This window comes from Leucoraja erinacea, chromosome 2 (assembly GCF_028641065.1).
Source record: "Leucoraja erinacea ecotype New England chromosome 2, Leri_hhj_1, whole genome shotgun sequence".
In the NCBI taxonomy this organism is placed as follows: Eukaryota; Metazoa; Chordata; class Chondrichthyes; order Rajiformes; family Rajidae; genus Leucoraja; species Leucoraja erinaceus.
Genome location: NC_073378.1, coordinates 16,991,625 through 17,010,974, shown reverse-complemented (window position 1 = coordinate 17,010,974; position 19,350 = coordinate 16,991,625).

The following is a 19,350-nucleotide window of genomic DNA, read 5'->3' as shown; positions in this document are numbered from 1 at the left end:
ATTAGTCTCTTCTCCTGTCACTCCCCAGGATGGTCCGCCCCTTCCTGCACCATTCGCGTCTTTACTGGAGCTGAGGGACGCTGTGGATGGCCGGCGGAGGTTTTGAACCGGACACAATTTTCTAAGGGACCGGAAGCGGCCCATCCCAGCTCAACCCAGCCCAGTCCAGCCCAGTCCTGCCCAGTCCTGCCCAGTCCAGTCCAGCCTAGTCCAGCCTAGTCCAGCCCTGTCCAGCCCAGGCCACCCCAGGCCAGCCCAGGCCCCCCAGGCCAGCCCAGGCCAGCCCAGCCCAGTCCAGCCCAGCCCAGTCCAGCCCAGGCCAGCCCAGCCCCCAGCCCAGCCAGCCAGGCCAGCCCAGCCCAGGCCAGCCCAGGCCAGCCCAACACAGCCCAACACAGCCCAACACAGCCCAGCACAGCCCAGTCCAGCCCCAGTCCCCCAGTCCAGCCCAGCCCAACCCCAGCCCGGCACGGCACAGCATGGCACACAAAGCATGGCATGGCCTGGCACAAAGTCGGAGATGTCGCCGATGTTGCCATATGGAAAGCGGAGACTCTGATCCTGGCGAGCTTTCCCCTTCTGGTCCCACTCGCTGGCTCCTGCCCCCCTCTCCCCCCACCTCCTGCCCATACACCCTCCTCCCCCCACAACCCACCCCCCTGCTCACACACACCCTCCCCCCAATAATCCCCCCCACACCCCCTCCCCCACCAACCCCCCCCCCCCCCCCACCCACACACCCCCACCACACAAATCCCCTCCCCCCCCCCCCGCCCACGCACTCCCTCCCCCCACAATCCCGTGCCTGCACAGTTAGGGGCTATGGAAGAGTGGTGAAATATTGCGTTGGGGGAACGGATTGCTTTGGAGAACAGGTGAGTGGTGAAATATTGTGTTGGGGAATGGGTTGTGTTGGGGGACCAGGCATGCCGTGTGATTGGGACCCAATGGGTCCCACTTTGTCTAGTAGCCAATAAATAGGAGTCTGACGTGGGTGTTACTCTGATGTTCTAGCCATCTGTTGGGAGGCTGAAGTTAATGTGCACATGACCACAGCTCAAAGTACTTTCAAAGATGTCAGAGCCACTAGACAATGGTCATTAAGGTTAAAAGTAGGTGGGTGTCTTAGAATCAAATAGGGAGAGGTTAACGATCTGTGTGAATACTCCTGCCAACTAGTTCATGCAGGCCCTGAACACACAGTCAGGGTCTCCATTGGGGCCAGTTGTTTTCTATGGGTTCACTTTCGGAGAGACCAATCGAGCATCTATGACAGGACTATTGTTACAGGTGCACCCGAGGCGGCTAGAGTGGATGATGTTATTCCACTGACCTTCTGTTCAAAGTGAACATAGAATGCATTGAGCTGGTCTGGGAGGGATGTGTCTTTGCCAGCAACACTGCCCAACCTCACATTGTAGCCTCATGTGTTGTGTTTCTGCTGTGAAGAAATATCGTGTTCTGCTGGTCATTTGCAGTACTCCTGTGCTTGTTTCAGATCTCATTCCGTTTTTATCTGCAAGGTCAAGTGTTTCAAGGAGGGAAACATCGCCAGCCGATTCATTTGCTGTGCTGATAGCCAACTTACTTCTGTACCCTAATGCAATGTTTGTGTGAAGTGGTTCTTAAATATGGTGTCACATTTTTATCTGGGCAATGCTTAAAAACAAATCATTCCCTGGTAAGCAAATGACTTTATATTGACTGTAGAAAGAGGATGACAAAACAAACATTTCACATGCTCATTAGGGGCAAGAGGGTAGCTAGGGAAAGGATGGGTCCACCGAAGAACAAAGGAGGGAAATAGTATGTGGAATCAAAGTTCCTACTTAAGATTGGTATTCACCATGGAAAAGGACATGACTGACGGAGATGGCACGATGATATGTTGATCTTCTAGGGCACGGTGATATTAAGAAAGAGAAAGCATCAGATGTCTTGAAAAACAATAAGCTGGGTATATCCCCAAGGCCTGATGAAATCTATCCTAGGTACTGAGGGAAGCAAGGGAGGAGATTGCTGGAGCCTCAATGGAGATCTCTGTATCCTCATTAGCAATAGGCGAGATCACAGTATACTGGAGAATAATCAATGCTGTTCCTTTGTTTAAATAAGGGCAACAGGAATAAACAAGAAACATATAGACTGTTGAGTCTTATTTCATTGATAAGGAAATTATTGGAGAAAATTCTTAAGGGCAGGATTTAGATATACACATGAATTGGAATAGGGAGGCTATAGACCATTGAAAGGCAGATGTTCAAATACCTAATGTGCAGGATGCTACTATTTCTACCTGTAATAATATCTGGTCTCAGGCCAACAACTTAAAAACGTTTTGGAGTCAAATACTGTTTCCATTAGATAACATATGTAGATGTCCCTAGAGCTATAAGCCACCTGCAGTTAGAAATCAGAGTTACCAACATAATAATGAAACCAAAAAAAACAGACAGCGGATCATGCATCAGGTGAAGGGGAAAACAGTGTTAATATTTGAGAGCAACGAGCAAAGGTCGCTGTTCTGAGTGTTAACTGATTAACCCTGCACAGATGCTGCCTGACCTGCTGACTGATTCCGGCGCTCCCTGTTTTTCCTGGAGATTTCCAGCACCCGCAATGTTTTGCTCTTGTTCATCCATTACACATGCAAAGGTTTGCAGCTGTGTAGGTGTCATTGGCTGACGAGTGGACCACACTGTAAACAGGACATCAACAGCCTCTACATATTAATGAACCATCATTGGGATTCTTTGCTTTGTAACAAACATTCTGTAGGATAGGGAACCGTGGCTCCATCAGCATTTATATCACAGACAATGTCACAGGCTATGAATTATTTTGTAGCAGGGTCGTGCACAACACAGATTACTTACCTTAAATATATTCTTCTCAGTCTCCACACATTTTGGACCTGCGCACAATTGCTGCTACAAGTATGGGCTGCGAGACAATGGATTGCCTGCTTAATCGGCTAAATTCACACCTCATTAGCTGCCTTCCTTATCCAGGTCACCGAGGAAATGTACACTTACCTCCAAAATCTAATGGGATAATCAATATCTTGTTACAGAGGTTACATTTAAGGGATTCTTGATCATTTTAGAGTGCATTCCTTCCACAATTTCTACCTCCCAAGTGCATTTTAAAAAGTGTCTCTGCTGAGACTTTTAAAAACTTTTATATTCTTTCTAGGCTGAAAATAGGTGCAGGAGTAGGCCATTTGGCCCTTTGAGCCTGCACCGCCATTCAATATGATCATGGCTGATCATCCAACTCAGTATCCTGTACCTGCCTTCTCTCCATACCACCTGATCCCTTTAGCCACAAGGGCCACATCTAGCTCCCTCTTAAATATAGCCAATTAACTGGCCTCAACTATCTTCTGTGGCAGAGAGTTCCAGAGATTCACCACTCTCTGTGTGAAAAATGTTTTTCTCATCTTGGTCCTAAAGGATTTCCCCTTTCCCCTTAAACTGTGACCCCTTGTCCTGGACTTCCCCCAACATCGGGAACAATCTTCCTGCATCTAGCCTGTCCAACCCCTTAAGGATTTTGTATGTTTCTATAAGATCCCCCCTCAATCTTCTAAATTCTAGCGAGTACAAGCCAAGTCTATCCAGTCTTTCTTCATATGAAAGTCCGGACATCGCAGGAATCAGTCTGGTGAACCTTCTCTGTACTCCCTGAGTACAGGTCTATGATGACTGTCCCTGATTAGATAATTCTTTTCCAAATGTGAGTAAATTCTATCCCTATAATTCTCTCCAATAGCTTCCATGACTGATGTGAGGCTTGTTAGTCTATAATTTCCTGAATTATTGCTATTGCCCTTTTTAAATGAAGGAACAACATCCAGTTGCATTTTCCACCCTGCATTGGTCTCACTATCCTCCATGTCCTTTTCCTTGGTGAACATGGATACAAAGCACCTGAAGAACAGAGAACTGTACAGCAAAAGAGCAGGCCCTTCAGTCCACAATATCTGTGCTGAACATGGAGCAAAAACCATCTCTTATCTACCTGCCTATGATCCACATCTCTCCTTTCCCCATATATCCATGTGTCTATCCAAAAACATTTTAAATGTCATTATCATATCAGCTTCAACTACCAGTCCTGGCAGCAAATTCCGGGCACTCACCACCCTCTGTAAAAAATGTTACTCAGCACATCACCTCTAGGCTTTGCCCCTATCACCTTAAAGCTACGCTCACGTTAATTTAATTTGATTTGCTAATTTGATTTTCCACCCTGGGAATAAAGTTGTTATTATCCCCCTATCTCATAGAGTCATAGGGTCATGCAGTTTGGAAACAGGCCCTTCAACCCAAGTTGCTCATGCCGGCAACATGCCCCATCTAAACTAGTCCCACCTGCCTGCGTTTTCCCCATATCCCTCTAAACATATCCTATCCATGTACCTGTCTAAATGTTTCTTAAAGATTGTGATAGTACCTGCCTCAACGACTTCCTCCTGTAGCTAATTCCATACACATATCGCCCTTATTGTAAACCTATGCTCTCTGGTTCTGTGACTGTGCATTTAGCCTATCTATTCCTCCCATGATCTTATACACCTCTGTAAGTTCACCCCTCATCCTCTTGCGCTCCAAGGAATAATGTCCTAGCCAGCTCAACTTCTCAATGTAGGTCAGGGGCCTCGTGCCCTGGCAACATCCTTGTGAATCTCTTTTGCATCGTTTCCAGCTTATCAACATATTTCCTACAACAGGGTGACCAAAACTGAACACAATACCCTAAATGCGTCCTCACCAATGTCTTATACAACTTTAACATGAATTGACAACTTCATAACTCACGAACAATGTGCTGAAAGCCTTCTTGACCACCCTATCTACTTCTGATGCCATTTGCAAGGAACTAAGTATCTGTACTCCTAGATCACTCCGCTCCACACCAATCTCCAGAGCCCTCTCTTTCACTGTGTAGGCCCTTCCTTGGTTTGACTGCAAAATGTAACACCTCACACTTCTCTGTATTAAACTCCATTAACCATTCCTCAGCCCAACTGCCCAACTAATTAAGATCCTGCTGTAATTTTTTACAACCATCTTCACGATCCACTTAAGTGTCATCTGCAAACTATTTTGTCCCTCATAAATTTTATATTGGAAAAAACCCATAGAAACATAGAAAAATAGCCGCAGGAGTAGGCCATTCGGCCCTTCGAGACAGCACCGCCATTCAATATGGTCATGGCTAATCATCTAAAATCAGTTAGGTCATGAAATTGGGACAGGCCCTTAACTGTGGGAATCTGTAAATTTATATTAGATGATAGACTGTCTCCTGTGATGGAGAAAGGGAAATCAAGAAAGGGGAGAGATGTGTCAGAGACAGTTCAAGTGAATTTAAGGGCATGGTGGAAGTTAATGGTGAAGTTAATGAACTCCATGAGTTCTGCACGGGTGTAGGAAGCAGCCCCAATGCAGTCATCGATGTAGCAGAGAAAGAGTTCGGGGAGAGTACGCCTGGAACATGGACTGTTTTTATGTAACCAACAAAACAGTAGGCATTGTTGGGGCCCATATGAGTGGTTGTAGCTACATTTTTAACTTGGAAAAACTGATAGGAGTTGAAAAAGAAGTTGTTGAGGATGAGGACGTTCCGCTGGGTGGCAGAGACTATTAGAGGGAAATTGGTTGGGTCTCTTTTCACTTTCCCCGGCATCTGGAGGAGATGTAACACATACCCTTATACCTCCACCCTCGACTCCATCCAAGGACACCAGCCGTCATTCCAAGTGAGACAGAGGGTCACATATACCTCTTCTAACCTAATCTACAGCATCTGGTGTTCTGAATATGGGCTCCTGTACATTGGCGAGACCAAGTGTAGGCCCTTCGAACTGTTTCGCTGAACGCTTAAGCTCAGTCTGCTCAGGCCTACTGGATCTCCCGTTTGCCAACCACTGTAACACCCATTCTCACAACATCATAGTCCCCATACTTGTATAATAGTGCCACATACTCATCCTACATAGTCCCACATTCTTGTTTAATACCTCACCTCCATCTTCTGAGGGCAAATCACCCCCTTTATCCTTTAGTGGTCCTACCCTTTCCTTTATTATCCACTTGTTTTTAATGTATGATAAACTTATTCGTAATTGCCAAAGACTTCTCAATGCATCCCTTTGGCCCTCCTAATTCCTGCTCTCTAAATATTCCTCATAAAGGCCATGTTTATTCCATCTTCCTAAAGCTTTCATTGGCTTCCTTTTCCTCTTTGATCAAATATACAGTACAACCTTTTTTTTCATCCAACATAGAAACATAGAAACATAGAAAATAGGTGCAGGAGTAGGCTATTCGGCCCTTCGAACCTGCACCGCCATTCAATATGATCATGGCTGATCATCCAACTCAGTATCCTGTACCTGCCTTCTCTCCATACCCCCTGATCCCTTTAGTCACAAGGGCCACATCTAACTCCCTCTTAAATATAGCCAATGAACTGGCCTCAACTACCTTCTGTGGCAGATAATTCCACAGATTCACCACTCTCTGTGTAAAAAATGATTTTCTCATCTCGGTCCTAAAAGATTTCCCCCTTATCCTTAAACAGTGACCCCTTGTTCTGTGACCAACATTACTTTACCTTGCCATCAGTTTCTCTCCTCCTTACTAGAACATGCTGGTCCTAAACTCTGATCAGCTGGTTATTAAACTCCTTCAAAAAACATTGAAATTCATGAGATATGATCTCCTATGTTTGATGTTCTTATTGCCAAGGTGATCCAGAGCTGAATGTAGTGCAAGGTTGATGGTGGTCATTATAGGCACAGCACATGGGAATGAGATATTATCATAATCACAGAGACATGGTTGAAGGAAGGACAAGACTGACAACTCTACAGGGTACAGATTCTTCAGGTGTGACATTGGGGGGGGGTGTAAAAGAAGAAGTGGAATTGAAATATTAATTGCAAAGTTAATTACTTCAGTGAGAGGGAAGATGTCCTGGAAGGCTTTTTATGAGGCCTTAAGGGAAAAAAGTTGTTCAGCACGGACTTGTAGGGCCGAGATGGCCTGTTTCCGTGCTGTAATTGTTATATGGTTATATGGTTATATGGTTATGAGTTGAACCAAGATTAGGGGTTTGTCTATTGTTGTATTTCAGGTTTCCTAACAAGCAGCATGAGGTAGAGTGCTGATATTTAGACAGATTGCATAGACTATAAGACAAATAGGTTTTAATAGAAGGATTTTTTCCCAAGAATTCACTGGTACCATTTTACTAGGGAATAGTATAGTATATAAATAGTCTGACTTGAGGAGAAGAGACACATGGGGTCTGAGATGAGCAAACTAAATTGGATCCTAAATTAGCTTGGTGATACCAGGCAGAGAGTAGTGGCAGAAGGATGCTTTTCTCATTGTAGGTCTGTGACCAGTGTGGTTCCCCAGTGATCAATGGTGGAACATTTATTCTTGTGATATATATTAATGACTAGGATGTGAGTGTAAGAGGTATGATCAATAAGTTGTGGACAACACAAAAGTTAATGGTGCTGTGGATAGTGAGGAAAACTGGCTAAAGCTACAGCAAGAGATAGATTAGATGGAAAGATGGGCAGAAAGTTGGAAAAATAAATTTAATCTCAACAAGTGGGAAGAGTTCAGTTTTGGGAGACAAATAGGAGTCAGTCATATACAGTAACTGGGAGGGTGCTAAGCAATGTTGATGATGATGAACAGAAGGGCTTTGGAGTTCAAATCCAACTCCCTGAAGGTGACAACAGGGTGACAGGGTGGTGAAGAAATGATATGGCATTTGTTTAAGAGGGAACTGCAGATGCTGGAGAATCGAAGGTTACACAGAAAAGCTGGAGAAACTCAGCGGGTGCAGCAGCATCTATGGAGCGAAGGAAATAGGCAACGTTTCGGGCCGAAACCCTTCTTCAGACTGGCACAGATGGGGGACAGTTAGAGAGGAGGTTGTGGGAGAGAAGAGGAGAACTTCTTCAAGGTAGGCATATCTTGAAGAGATAACTTAGAGTGTACACAGTGTTTTAAGAGGGAACTGCAGAAGGAAGTGTTCAGTTTTGGGAGACAAATAGGAGTCAGTCATATACAGTAACTGGGAGGGTGCTAAGCAATGTTGATGATGATGAACAGAAGGGCTTTGGAGTTCAAATCCAACTCCCTTTGCTCCATAGGTGCTGCTGCACCCGCTGAGTAGACCAGCTTTTCTGTGTAACCACCAAATGATATGGCATGTTTGGCTTAATAGGCGAGGGCAGAGGATATAACGAGTTGGGCATCACTTTACAAAACACTGGTTAGACCACACTTGGAGTATTATGCACAATTCTGGACACCACAATATAGGAAAGATGTGGTCACGTTGGAGAGAGTGCAGAGAATTTTCACAGGATTTTTTCTGTATTTTAGGACATTAATAATGAGGACAGATGGACAGGCTGCATTTGCTTCGCTTGGAGTGAAGGAGGCCGAGAGTTGACCTGATGGAGATATATAACATGTTATAGCGGCATGCTGCCTTACAGTGCTTGCAGCACCAGAGACCTGGGCTCAATCCCAACTAAGGGTGTTGTCTATTCAGAGTTTGTACGTTCTGCCCGTGACCGCGTGGGCTTTCTCCGAGATTTTCTGTTTCCTCCCACACTTCAAAGATGTACAGGTTTGTAGGTTAATTGACTTGAGTCCAATATCCCTACTAGTTAAACAACTCAAATTCAAACTGTTGCTGGCTAACCATTGATAGCTAAAGAGGAGATTAATGCAATAGTAAGAAGAGACATTAGCTTGGATGCTGTAGAATCTGTATGGGTGGAACTGCAAAATAGCCAAGGGCAGAAAACGCTTGTTGGAGTTGTGTACAGACCACCAAACACCTATAGTGAGGTTGGGGATAGCAACAAACAGGAAATTACGGATGCCTGCAGCAATGGTACAGCAGTTATCATGGGAGACTTTAATTCTACATATAGATTGGGATTGGGTTAACCAAATTGGTAACAACGCTGAAGAGGAGGATTTCCTGGAGTGAATACGGGATTGTTTTTTTAAGCCAATATGTAGAGGAACCAACTAGAGGGCAGGCCATCCTAGACTGGGTGTTGTGTAATGCGGAGCGATTAGTTAGCGATCTTGTTGTGCAGAGCCCCTTGGGCAACAGTGACTATAGTATGGTGGAATTCTGCATTAGGATGGAGAGTAACACAGCAGATGGAGAGTAAGACAGCATGGTGGGACTGTCATATGCTGAGAGAATGGAGCAGCTGGGCTTGTGAGTTTAGAAGGATGAGAGGGTATCTCATTGAAACATATTAGACTGTTAAGGGCTTGCACACACTAGAGGCAGGAAACATGTTCCCGATGTTGGGGGAGTCCCGAACCAGGTGCCACAGTTTAAGAATAAGGAGTAAACCACTTTGAATGGAGACGAGGAAGCACGTTTTCTCACAGAGAGTGGTGAGTGTGGAATTCTCTGCCTCAGAGGGCAGTGGAGGCAGGTTCTCTGGATGCTTTCTAGAGAGAGCAAGATCGGACTATTAAAAATAGCGGAGTCAGGGGATATGGGGAGAAGGCAGGAACGGGGGGTTACTGATTGGAGATGATCAACCATGATCACATTGAATGGCGGTGCTGGCTCGAAGGGCCAAAAGGCCTACTCCTGCATCTATTGTCTATTGTCTATTGACACAGTTAATTCAGAGACAAGGATCCAGAACTTAATGAAAGGTAACTTTGATGGTATGGGAATTGGCTAGGATAGACTGGCAAATAATACTTACTGGGTTGACGGTGGAGATGCAATGGCAAAGATTTAAAGATCACATGGATGAATTACAATTGTTCATCCCTGTCTGGCGTAAAAATAAAACGGGGAACCATGGCTAATGAGGGAAATTAGGGATGGTGTTCAATCCAAGGAAGAGGCATATAAATTGGAAGCAGCAAACTAGAGGACTGGGAGAAATTTAGAATTCAACAGAAGACAAAGCGGTTAACTAAGAGGGGGATAATAGAACATTAAAGAAAGGTTGCGGGGAATATAACAACTGACTGCAAAAGCTTCTTTAGATATGTGGAGAGGAAAAGATTAGTGAAGACAAATGTATGTCCCTTACAGTTAGAAACAGGTGAATTTATAATGGGAAACAAGAACATGGCAGACTAGTTGAACAAGTACTTTGGTTCTGTCTTCACTAAGGAAGGCACAATCAATCTCCCAGAAATACTAGGGGACTGAGGATTTAGTGGGAGGGAGGAACTGAGGGGAATTCACAGGAAATGGTGTTAGGTAAACTGTTGGGACTTGGATAGGTTGGGTGAGTGGGCAGATGCATGACAAATGCAGTATAATGTGGATAAATGTGAGGTTATTCACTTTGGTGGCAAGAACAAGAAGGCAGATTATTATCTGAATGGTGACAGATTAGGAAAAGGGCAAATAAATCCCCAGGGCCTGGTGGTCTGCATCCCAGAGTATTCAAGGAGGGGGCCCAAGAAATTGTGGATGAATTGGTGATCATTTTCCAATGTTCTATAGACTCTGGATCAGATCCTGTGGACTGGAGAGTACCTAATGTAACCCCACTTTTTAAGAAAGGAGGGAGAGAGAAAACGGGAAATTATAGACTAGTTCGCCGTCCAGTGGTAGTGGGGAAGATGCTTGAGTCCATTTTTTTTTTTTGGTTGTTTATTTTATTAGAAGTTAATACAGCACAAAACAGTACAGTGGAACCTAATTTTAGGTGCCAACTATGTAATACCGTAATCCATTCTATGTACAACCTCTAGTTTTATGTTATAAGAAGGAAGTAAGCAGGACAAGAAAAAGAAAACAATAGAAAGGGGAAAAAGTGGAAAAATAGATGGTAGAGAGTAGAAAAACATGAAGGAGAGAGAGAGAAAATAGAAGGGAAAAGAGAATTAAATAGACTAGTTCGCGTCTTCAGCAGTGGTAGTGGGGAAGATTGCTTGAGTCCATTATTCCTAAAGATGGAAAAATTAGCAGCGCATTTGGAAATAGCAGCAAAGCAATTAAAGAAAACATAGGAAAAAAGTGGAAAATAGATGGTTAGAAAGGAAAACATGAAGTGTATTTTTCAGGATCGGTCAAAGTCAACAGACAATAAACAATAGGTGGAGGAGTAGGCCATTCAGCCCTTCAAGCCAGCACCGCCATTCAATGTGATCATGGCTGATCATCCACAATCAGTACCCTGTTCCTGCTTACTCCCAACATCCCTTGATTCCGTTAGTCCTAAGATCTATATCCAAGTCTCTCGTGAAAACATCCAGTGAATTGGCCTCCACCGCCTTCTGTGGCAAAGAATGCCACAAATTCACAACTCCTGGCGAAAATGTTTTTCCTCATCTCAGTCGTAAATGGCCTACCCCTTATTCTTGCACTGTGGCCGCTGGTTCTGGACTCCCCCAACATCGGGAAACAAGTTTCTGCATTTAGCCTGTCCAATCCCTTAAGAATGTTATATGTTTCCATAAAATCCCTTCTCATCCTTCTAAATCCCAGTGAATATAAGCCCAGTCGATCCATTCTTTCATCATATGTCAGACGCGCTATCCCGGGAATTAACCTGGTGAACCTACGCTGCACTCCCTCAATAATAAGAATATCCTTCCTCAAACTAGGAGACCAAAACAGCACACAATACTCCAGGTGAGGTCTCACCAGGGCCCTGTGCAACTGCAGTACGACCTCCTTGCTCCTATACTCAAGTCCTCAAGGTACTTTTCAGATTGGCAGGCAGTAACTAGTGCGGTGCTGCAAGCTGAGTGGTGGGATGCCAGTTATTTACAATATATATTAATGATTTAGATGAGGGAATTAAATGTAACATCTCCAAGTTTGTGGATATCAAAAAGCTGGGTGGCAGTGTGAGCTGCGCGGAGGATGCTATGTGGCTGCAGGGTGACTTGGATAGGTTGGGTGAGTGGGCAGATGCATGACAGATGCAGTATAATGTGGATAAATGTGAGGTTATTCACTTTGGTGGCAAGAACAAGAAGGCAGGTTATTATCTGAATGGTGACAGATTAGGAAAAGGGCAGGTGCAACGAGACCTGGGTGTCCTTGTACATCAGTCACTGAAGGTAAGCATGGAGGTCCAGCAGGTTGTGAAGAAAGCAAATTACATGTTGGCCTTCATAGCGAGAGGATTTGAGATAAGGAGCAAGGAGATCCTACTGCAGTTGTATAGGGCCCTGGTGAGACCACACCTGGAGTATTCTGTACAGTTTTACTAATTTGAGGAAGGACATCTATCTATCTATACGTAACTAATGCTTTGATCTTGTACTCTTCCGGTTTGTGTGTTTTTTCTATTTGCGAAGAAACGGTATGCGATAGCGCTATGATTTTTTGCCAGCTCACCCAACGTTCTACTTTGCCGCAAGAGCACCAATTTTTGTTCCGATCGGTGGTATAATGTAAAAGTTAGCGAGGTTTAAAAATCGTAAAAACAACGCTTGCACAGATCTATCCCCTCTCCTGCCAGTCAGCTCTGCGCTAATTAGTCTCTTCTCCTATCACTCCACGGGACGGTCTGCCCCTTCCTGCCCCATCGCATCTTTACTGGAGCTGGGGGAGGCCGGTGGAGGTCTCCAACCGGACACAATTTTTGGTGGGACTGGAAGCGGCCCGGCCCGCCGCGGTGATGTCGCCAAATCGAAAGCGGTGAATCTGATCCAGGCGGAGAAGAGCGTCCAGCATCCGCTGTGGGTCCCAAACACACTGCCATCACAACGCCCCACAGCTCCAGCCCCTTCCCCAATCGTCCCCCTCGCTGTCTCCTGCCCCCTCCCCCGTGATACCCTTCTCTCCCCCAAGGCTCTTCCCCCATCTTTTCTTCGAGCTCTCCCCCCATAAGGCACATATACTGACATATCCCCGAATACACAGCAGAGCACGACGCATGATGTTTCGGTTCTCGATCACCTGACACCGTTTGCGACACGGTTCAAGGCTGGGGTTCACTCCACTGAAAGGGCACCCAACTCCATGCTTAATGGCATTTCTTATTAGAGCACACCACACCATTGCCCCCTCCCCGAGTCAATCATAAGCCCCCCCTATCTGCAACATTTCTGCGCTGGTCTACCCAACTATTGCTGTTGTGTTTTGTTCAACCACGCTGCGCTTCTCCATAGAATGGTCTGAGAAAGGCTACATTCCCAGGCAATGGGCACAACTGCAAGGTCAATTCTGGAAGATAACATGTTCGAATCTTGTTTCCGATGAGCTATGGAATACAGTGCTGCTAATTTAGCTGATAACTATATTTTACATTTCAGCTGAAATTGTCTGTTTCACCCTTATACTTCACCAGTCGGCCAGCTCTCTCTGGATCTTAAGAACTTTTGGGTTCTTCTTAAGAATTGATTTCATTCCAGCTGGGAACAAACTAATTTTATATAAATTACATGCTTTAGTAATTAATTTTGCTTCACCAGTTGCAACCAGTACAAGATAAACTGCGTTTTATTAACTAAATCATCTTTTTAAATTTTATCCTAGGAAATCTGTCTCGCTCTAAGAGCAAAGGTGCAACAGTCCCCCGAGTTCGAACTCCTCAGCGTTCCATGAATCATTCAAAGGTAGATGCCTGAGGCATAGGATGTTGAACTTTCCTTCTTTAGCATTGATTAGCATTGCCCACTGCTACCTGTTGCACTCATTCCCTATGAAATGTTAAATGGTATTGGTCGTGAACCTGTGAGATAGCACTCAAGATTTGTTGAATTCAGCAGACGGAAACAGATTTCGATATGTGTCTCATATTGCATGGGCTCACCAGCTGAATCTGGACAATGAAGATAGCTGATACAAATTCCTGGGTGCCAACTGGAATTTGTGCTTCAAATTAATATCATTTACTCGAAGTGATATGAATTTCCAAATCTCCATTGAACCTCAATGGCTCTGCCACTGAAGATTTTCTAAACAAAAATGGCGCATTAATGTTATCATAATTTTGTTTAAAATGCTACAGATTATACTGATGCTGATTTATCCAATGGATTTACACAATTCCATAGTATGTGGTCTGACATTGCATGTTCTCCATCTTGCTTAACCTTAGAGCCTGAATAAGATGCGCAGGTTCTTTAAACAGTGGAGGGTTGGAATACCCATGAACATGTTTAGAATAATTGATTAAGAATAATTATTGATTACTGTAGGAAAGGACATTTCAAAAATGATTTTGGATTGAATGTGATAAAATCTCTGTTTTTTTTTATGCTATTGGATGTTTGTCATGAAATTATGGTTCGTAATTAATTTATTTGCCAAATATGTAAACATACAAGGAATTTGATTTTCCATCAGTCATACAAAAAAGCAACAAGACACATAATCACATAAAAATTAAACATAGACTTGAACAGCTACCGCAACAACGTGTGAGAATCCCCAGGGCACTCAGCATAAGTTGAGACCCACAGCCATCAGTTTAATGTCCGGGCCACACACACGCTGCTTCAACGTGATGTGACCAGTGTGGTACTGACCGCTGTCACTCTCTCTGCGGTCCCTGTCCGCCCGAGCAGTCAGAAAGACGTCCACACTCGCACTAAACTCCGGGATGTCCTCATGGAGCCATGTCCCGCAAAACACCGAGATCACGGCACTCACGGCACTCCCTCCGAGTCCTCACCCGTGCAGGCAGCACATCCATCTTGTTTTTCCGACGACCTCACATTCTCCACTGTGAATAATTTATACTTTCTTTCCTCCTTTTCTCCCACGGTCGGAGCAATCAAAACTTCCGCAGTCGGGGCAATCGAAGCTCCCGTATCAGGGCGGTCGAAGCTCCCACATCGGGAAGGTCGAAGCTACTGCAGTTGGAACTCCCACAGTCGATCCCTAACAAAGGGACCGCCAACTCCACGGTGATAAAGCCGCAGTGCAGACGGAGATACGATGAAAAAGTCGCATTTCCTTCGAGGAAAGAGATAAAAAACGTTTCCCCCAAACCAACCCCCCAACCCCAGCCTCACATAATACAAACATGAAATAAAGCCAAATGGATATAAAATGTAGACCAATGCAGTGAAGGAACAGGCCTTTCAGCCCACAATGTCTGTGCTGACCACTATGCCAATTATGAATGCCAAACATGATGCCAAAATATACTAAACCACTTCTGCCAGCATTTGATCCATATCGCTCCACTCTCCAAGTATTCACATGTCTATTGGAAAGTCTCTTAAACTCGACTATTGTATCTGCTTCTTTCACCACCCCTGGCAGCACATTCTAGGCACCTAGCACTCTCTGTGTAAAAATAAATGCCTCATACATCTTTAAATCTCCCCCCTCTCAACTTTAGGCTTTGGTATTAGCATGTTAATTAATATATCTGAATGACTCCTTTAGTAAAGATTACAATGGATTCTATTTCACACCAGTTCCATTCCTTTGCCAGATTACCTCTTTCCAAGCAGCTAATCTATGTACAAGGCAAAAAAGAAAAGTATAAACAGGATGACAAATGTGGTTTTCTGATTGGTTTATGGTTATCCGACTTTTACCCTCAACCAAGCAGTATTTTCCACCACATCAAAAGTGCAAGATTTGAGGGTTTACTTGGGGAAATTGGCATGGAAAATATCTTATGGAATTATAGTCATTTGTGTCTCATACACTCACAACTTTCATATTTCAAAATGTGAAATAATCTGACAATTAAAATTTCTACTAGACCAAGTACAGACCCGTTGGGTCTGTTCCCCCAACGGGCAGTTGCGGGGGGGGCTGGGGGGGGGGGGGGCGGCATGCAGCGTCACACACACTAATTACCCCCCCCCCCCTGCACACATGCTAACTACCCCCTTGATTTTTTATTAATATTGTTAATTTGCTCCTTTTACCCCATAACCGCCCCACCCCCTGACGCAAAGCCCCCACCCCGCAGGTGGGTCTAAAGTGGGGGGGGGGGGGGGGGGGTGGTAGAGAGTGAGGGTAGAGACTCACTTTACGGTGGTGGTGAGCTGGAAGGGACGTGCGCCCGGCGTGGCGAATCGCAGCGCGTTCCGGTAAATCACGTGCTCAATGGCGCGGTTTATATTCTCAACGTCTTCTCCTTCCAAGACCAAGAGGGTCTGCGATGGGTTGATGTGGACCTGGTGAGGGGAGAGGGAGAGGGAGAGAGAGGGGGAGAGAGAGAGACGGAGAGAGGGGGCTGAGAGGGGGGGAAGGGAAGGGGGTGAGGGGGGGAAGGGAGGGGGAGGGGGGGGGGGGAAGGGGGGAGGGGGAGGGGGGGGAGGGTTGTGATGGTATGGGTGGAGGAGAGGGGGGGGGGAAAGGGGGTTTAGTGGAGGGAGGATGGGGAGGTCAGGGGGGTGGGAGAGAGGAAGGGGGAGAGAGAGAGGGAGGGGGAGAGAGAGAAATGGGGAGAGAGAGAGAGAGAGAGAGGGAGAGGGAGAGAGGGGAGAGAGATGGGGGAGATGGGGAGAGAGATGGGGAGAGAGAGAGAGGGGGAGAAAGGAAAATCATGTTTGACAACTGTTCATTGTGGTTGAATAGCATAATAGATAAGTGTTGATGTGATGCATTTGTACTTCCTGAAGTAAGATACCACATAAAATATTATTTTACAAAATTCATAATTCAAGTGCTGTTGAAAGGGGTATTATATTAGTGTGGATTGATGGTTACATAATGTGCAGGAAACAACATAAGATTATTCAGGTCATTTTTGGGTTGGTGGCTGTAGACAATAGGTGCAGGAGTAGACCCTTTGGCCCTTCGAGCCAATACCGCCATTCAATGTGATCATGGCTGATCATCCCCAATCAGTCCCCGTTCCTGCCTTCTCCCCATATACCCTGACTCCGCTATCTTTAAGAGCCCTATCTAGATCGCTCTTGAAAGTATCCAGAAAACCGGCCTCCACCGCCCTCTGAGGCAGAGAATTCCACAGACTCACCACTCTCTCTGAGAAAAAGTGTTTCCTCATCTCCGTTATAAATGGCTTACCCCTTATTGTGGCCCCTTACTGTGGCCCCTGGTTCTGGACTCCCTCAACTTCGGGAACATTGTTCCTGCCTCTAGCGTGTCCAAACCCTTAACAATCTTATATGTTTCAATAAGAATCCCTCTCATCCTTCTAAACTCCAGAGTATACAAGCCCAGCCGCTCCATTATCTCAGCATATGACAGTCTCACCATCCCGGGAATTAACCTTGCAAACCTACGATGCACTCCCTCAATAGCAAGAATGTCCTAGTGGAGTGCTGTGGAGATTGGCGCTCTGGTCCCAAATAACCATGTAACCATATAACCATATAACAATAACAACTACAGCATGGAAATCACGGGCCATCTCGGCCCTACAAGTCCGTGCCGAACAATTATTTTCCCCTAGTCCCATCTACAGTACCTGCACTCAGACCATAACCCTCCATTCCTTCCCCATCCATATACCTATCCGATTTATTTTTAAATGATAAAATCGAACCTGCCTCCACCACTTCCACTGGTTAACAAATGTTAACAATCTGTATCAATGAGGTGGATGACGGGATTTATACACCCCAAACTGCTGAGGATTCTGGACTGTGAGAAAGATGCTGAAAGTTTAAGCGAATATGTCCAAAATGGGATCCACATTAGCAGAAAAATATTAAAACGTGGGCTATTTTTTATGTTGAGTGATTGAATTGAGTTATTATTCAGAGAGATGTGGATCTCCTTGTACATGATTAATTGAAAATTAACATGGAGGAACTGTAAGCAATTATAAATCCAAATAGCATGTTGACTTTCATTGAATATGCAGGGATGGAGGAAGTGGATTATGTGCAGGCAGATAGAGTTGGTCTTAGTATCATATTCAGCCAAGGTTGAAGAGCCTGTTCCCACGTTGTACAATGATATATCTTCATTTGGAGAAAAAGAATGGAGACATCTTGCTCTCATTTAATGGAATATTGGGTAGAGGTCTGGTCTTACACAAATGTATATTTGTGACAGAACAAGGATAGTGAGGGTTCACTACGTTGATTCATAATAAACTGGTTTGTCCAACGAGGAGAAATAAGCAGACCAGGCATGTATTTTCTAGAATTTAGATCTAGGCAGTTGATCTCATTGAAAAATACAAAATTCATATGGGGCTTGATAGACTAGATGAAACGTTAATGTTTTCCTTGTGTGGTCACAGATTTCAAATAAGGGATCGACCATTTGGCACAGAGTTGAACAGAAATTCCTTCACCCAGAGCAGGGTGAATTTATCACATTCTCTCTTCAAGAGGGCAAGGTCTTCAAAAATTCTATAGAATTTTCTTTTAAATTGCAGAATACAATAAAACTAATGTGAATGGGGATCGATGGTCGGCATGGACTCAATGGACTGAAGGGCCTGTTTCCATGCTGTATCTTTCAAATTTCAAATATCTAGGGCTGCAGAAGAAGAGTTATACAATACAATACAATTCAATACAATACAAAGAAACATAGAAACATAGAAATTAGGTGCAGGAGTAGGCCATTCGGCCCTTCGAGCCTGCACCGCCATTCAATATGATCATGGCTGATCATCCACCTCAGTATCCCGTACCTGCCATAGAGGGAGTGCAGAGAAGGTTCACCAGACTGATTCCTGGGATGTCAGGACTGTCTTATGAAGAAAGACTGGATAGACTTGGTTTATACTCTCTAGAATTTAGGAGATTGAGAGGGGATCTTATAGAAACTTACAAAAATTCTTAAGGGGTTGGACAGGCTAGATGCAGGAAGATTGTTCCCGATGTTGGGGAAGTCCAGGACAAGGGGTCACAGCTTAAGGATAAGGGGGAAATCCTTTAAAACCGAGATGAGGAGAACTTTTTTCACACAGAGAGTGGTGAATCTCTGGAACTCTCTGCCACAGAGGGTAGTTGAGGCCAGTTCATTGGCTATATTTAAGAGGGAGTTAGATGTGGCCCTTGTGGCCAAGGGGATCAGAGGGTATGGAGAGAAGGCAGGTACGAGATACTGAGTTGGATGATCAGCCATGATCATATTGAATGGCGGTGCAGGCTCAAAGGGCCGAATGGCCTACTCCTGCACCTAATTTCTATGTTTCTATGATCCCCTTAGCCACAAGGGCCACATCTAACTCCCTCTTAAATATAGCCAATGAACTGGCCTCAACTACCCTCTGTGGCAGAGAGCCAGAGATTCACCACTCTCTGCGTGAAAAAAGTTCTTCTCATCTCGGTTTTAAAGGATTTCCCCCTTATCCTTAAGCTGTGACCCCTTGTCCTGGACTTCCCCAACATCGGGAACAATCTTCCTGCATCTAGCCTGTCCAACCCCTTAAGAATTTTGTATAAAAACTTA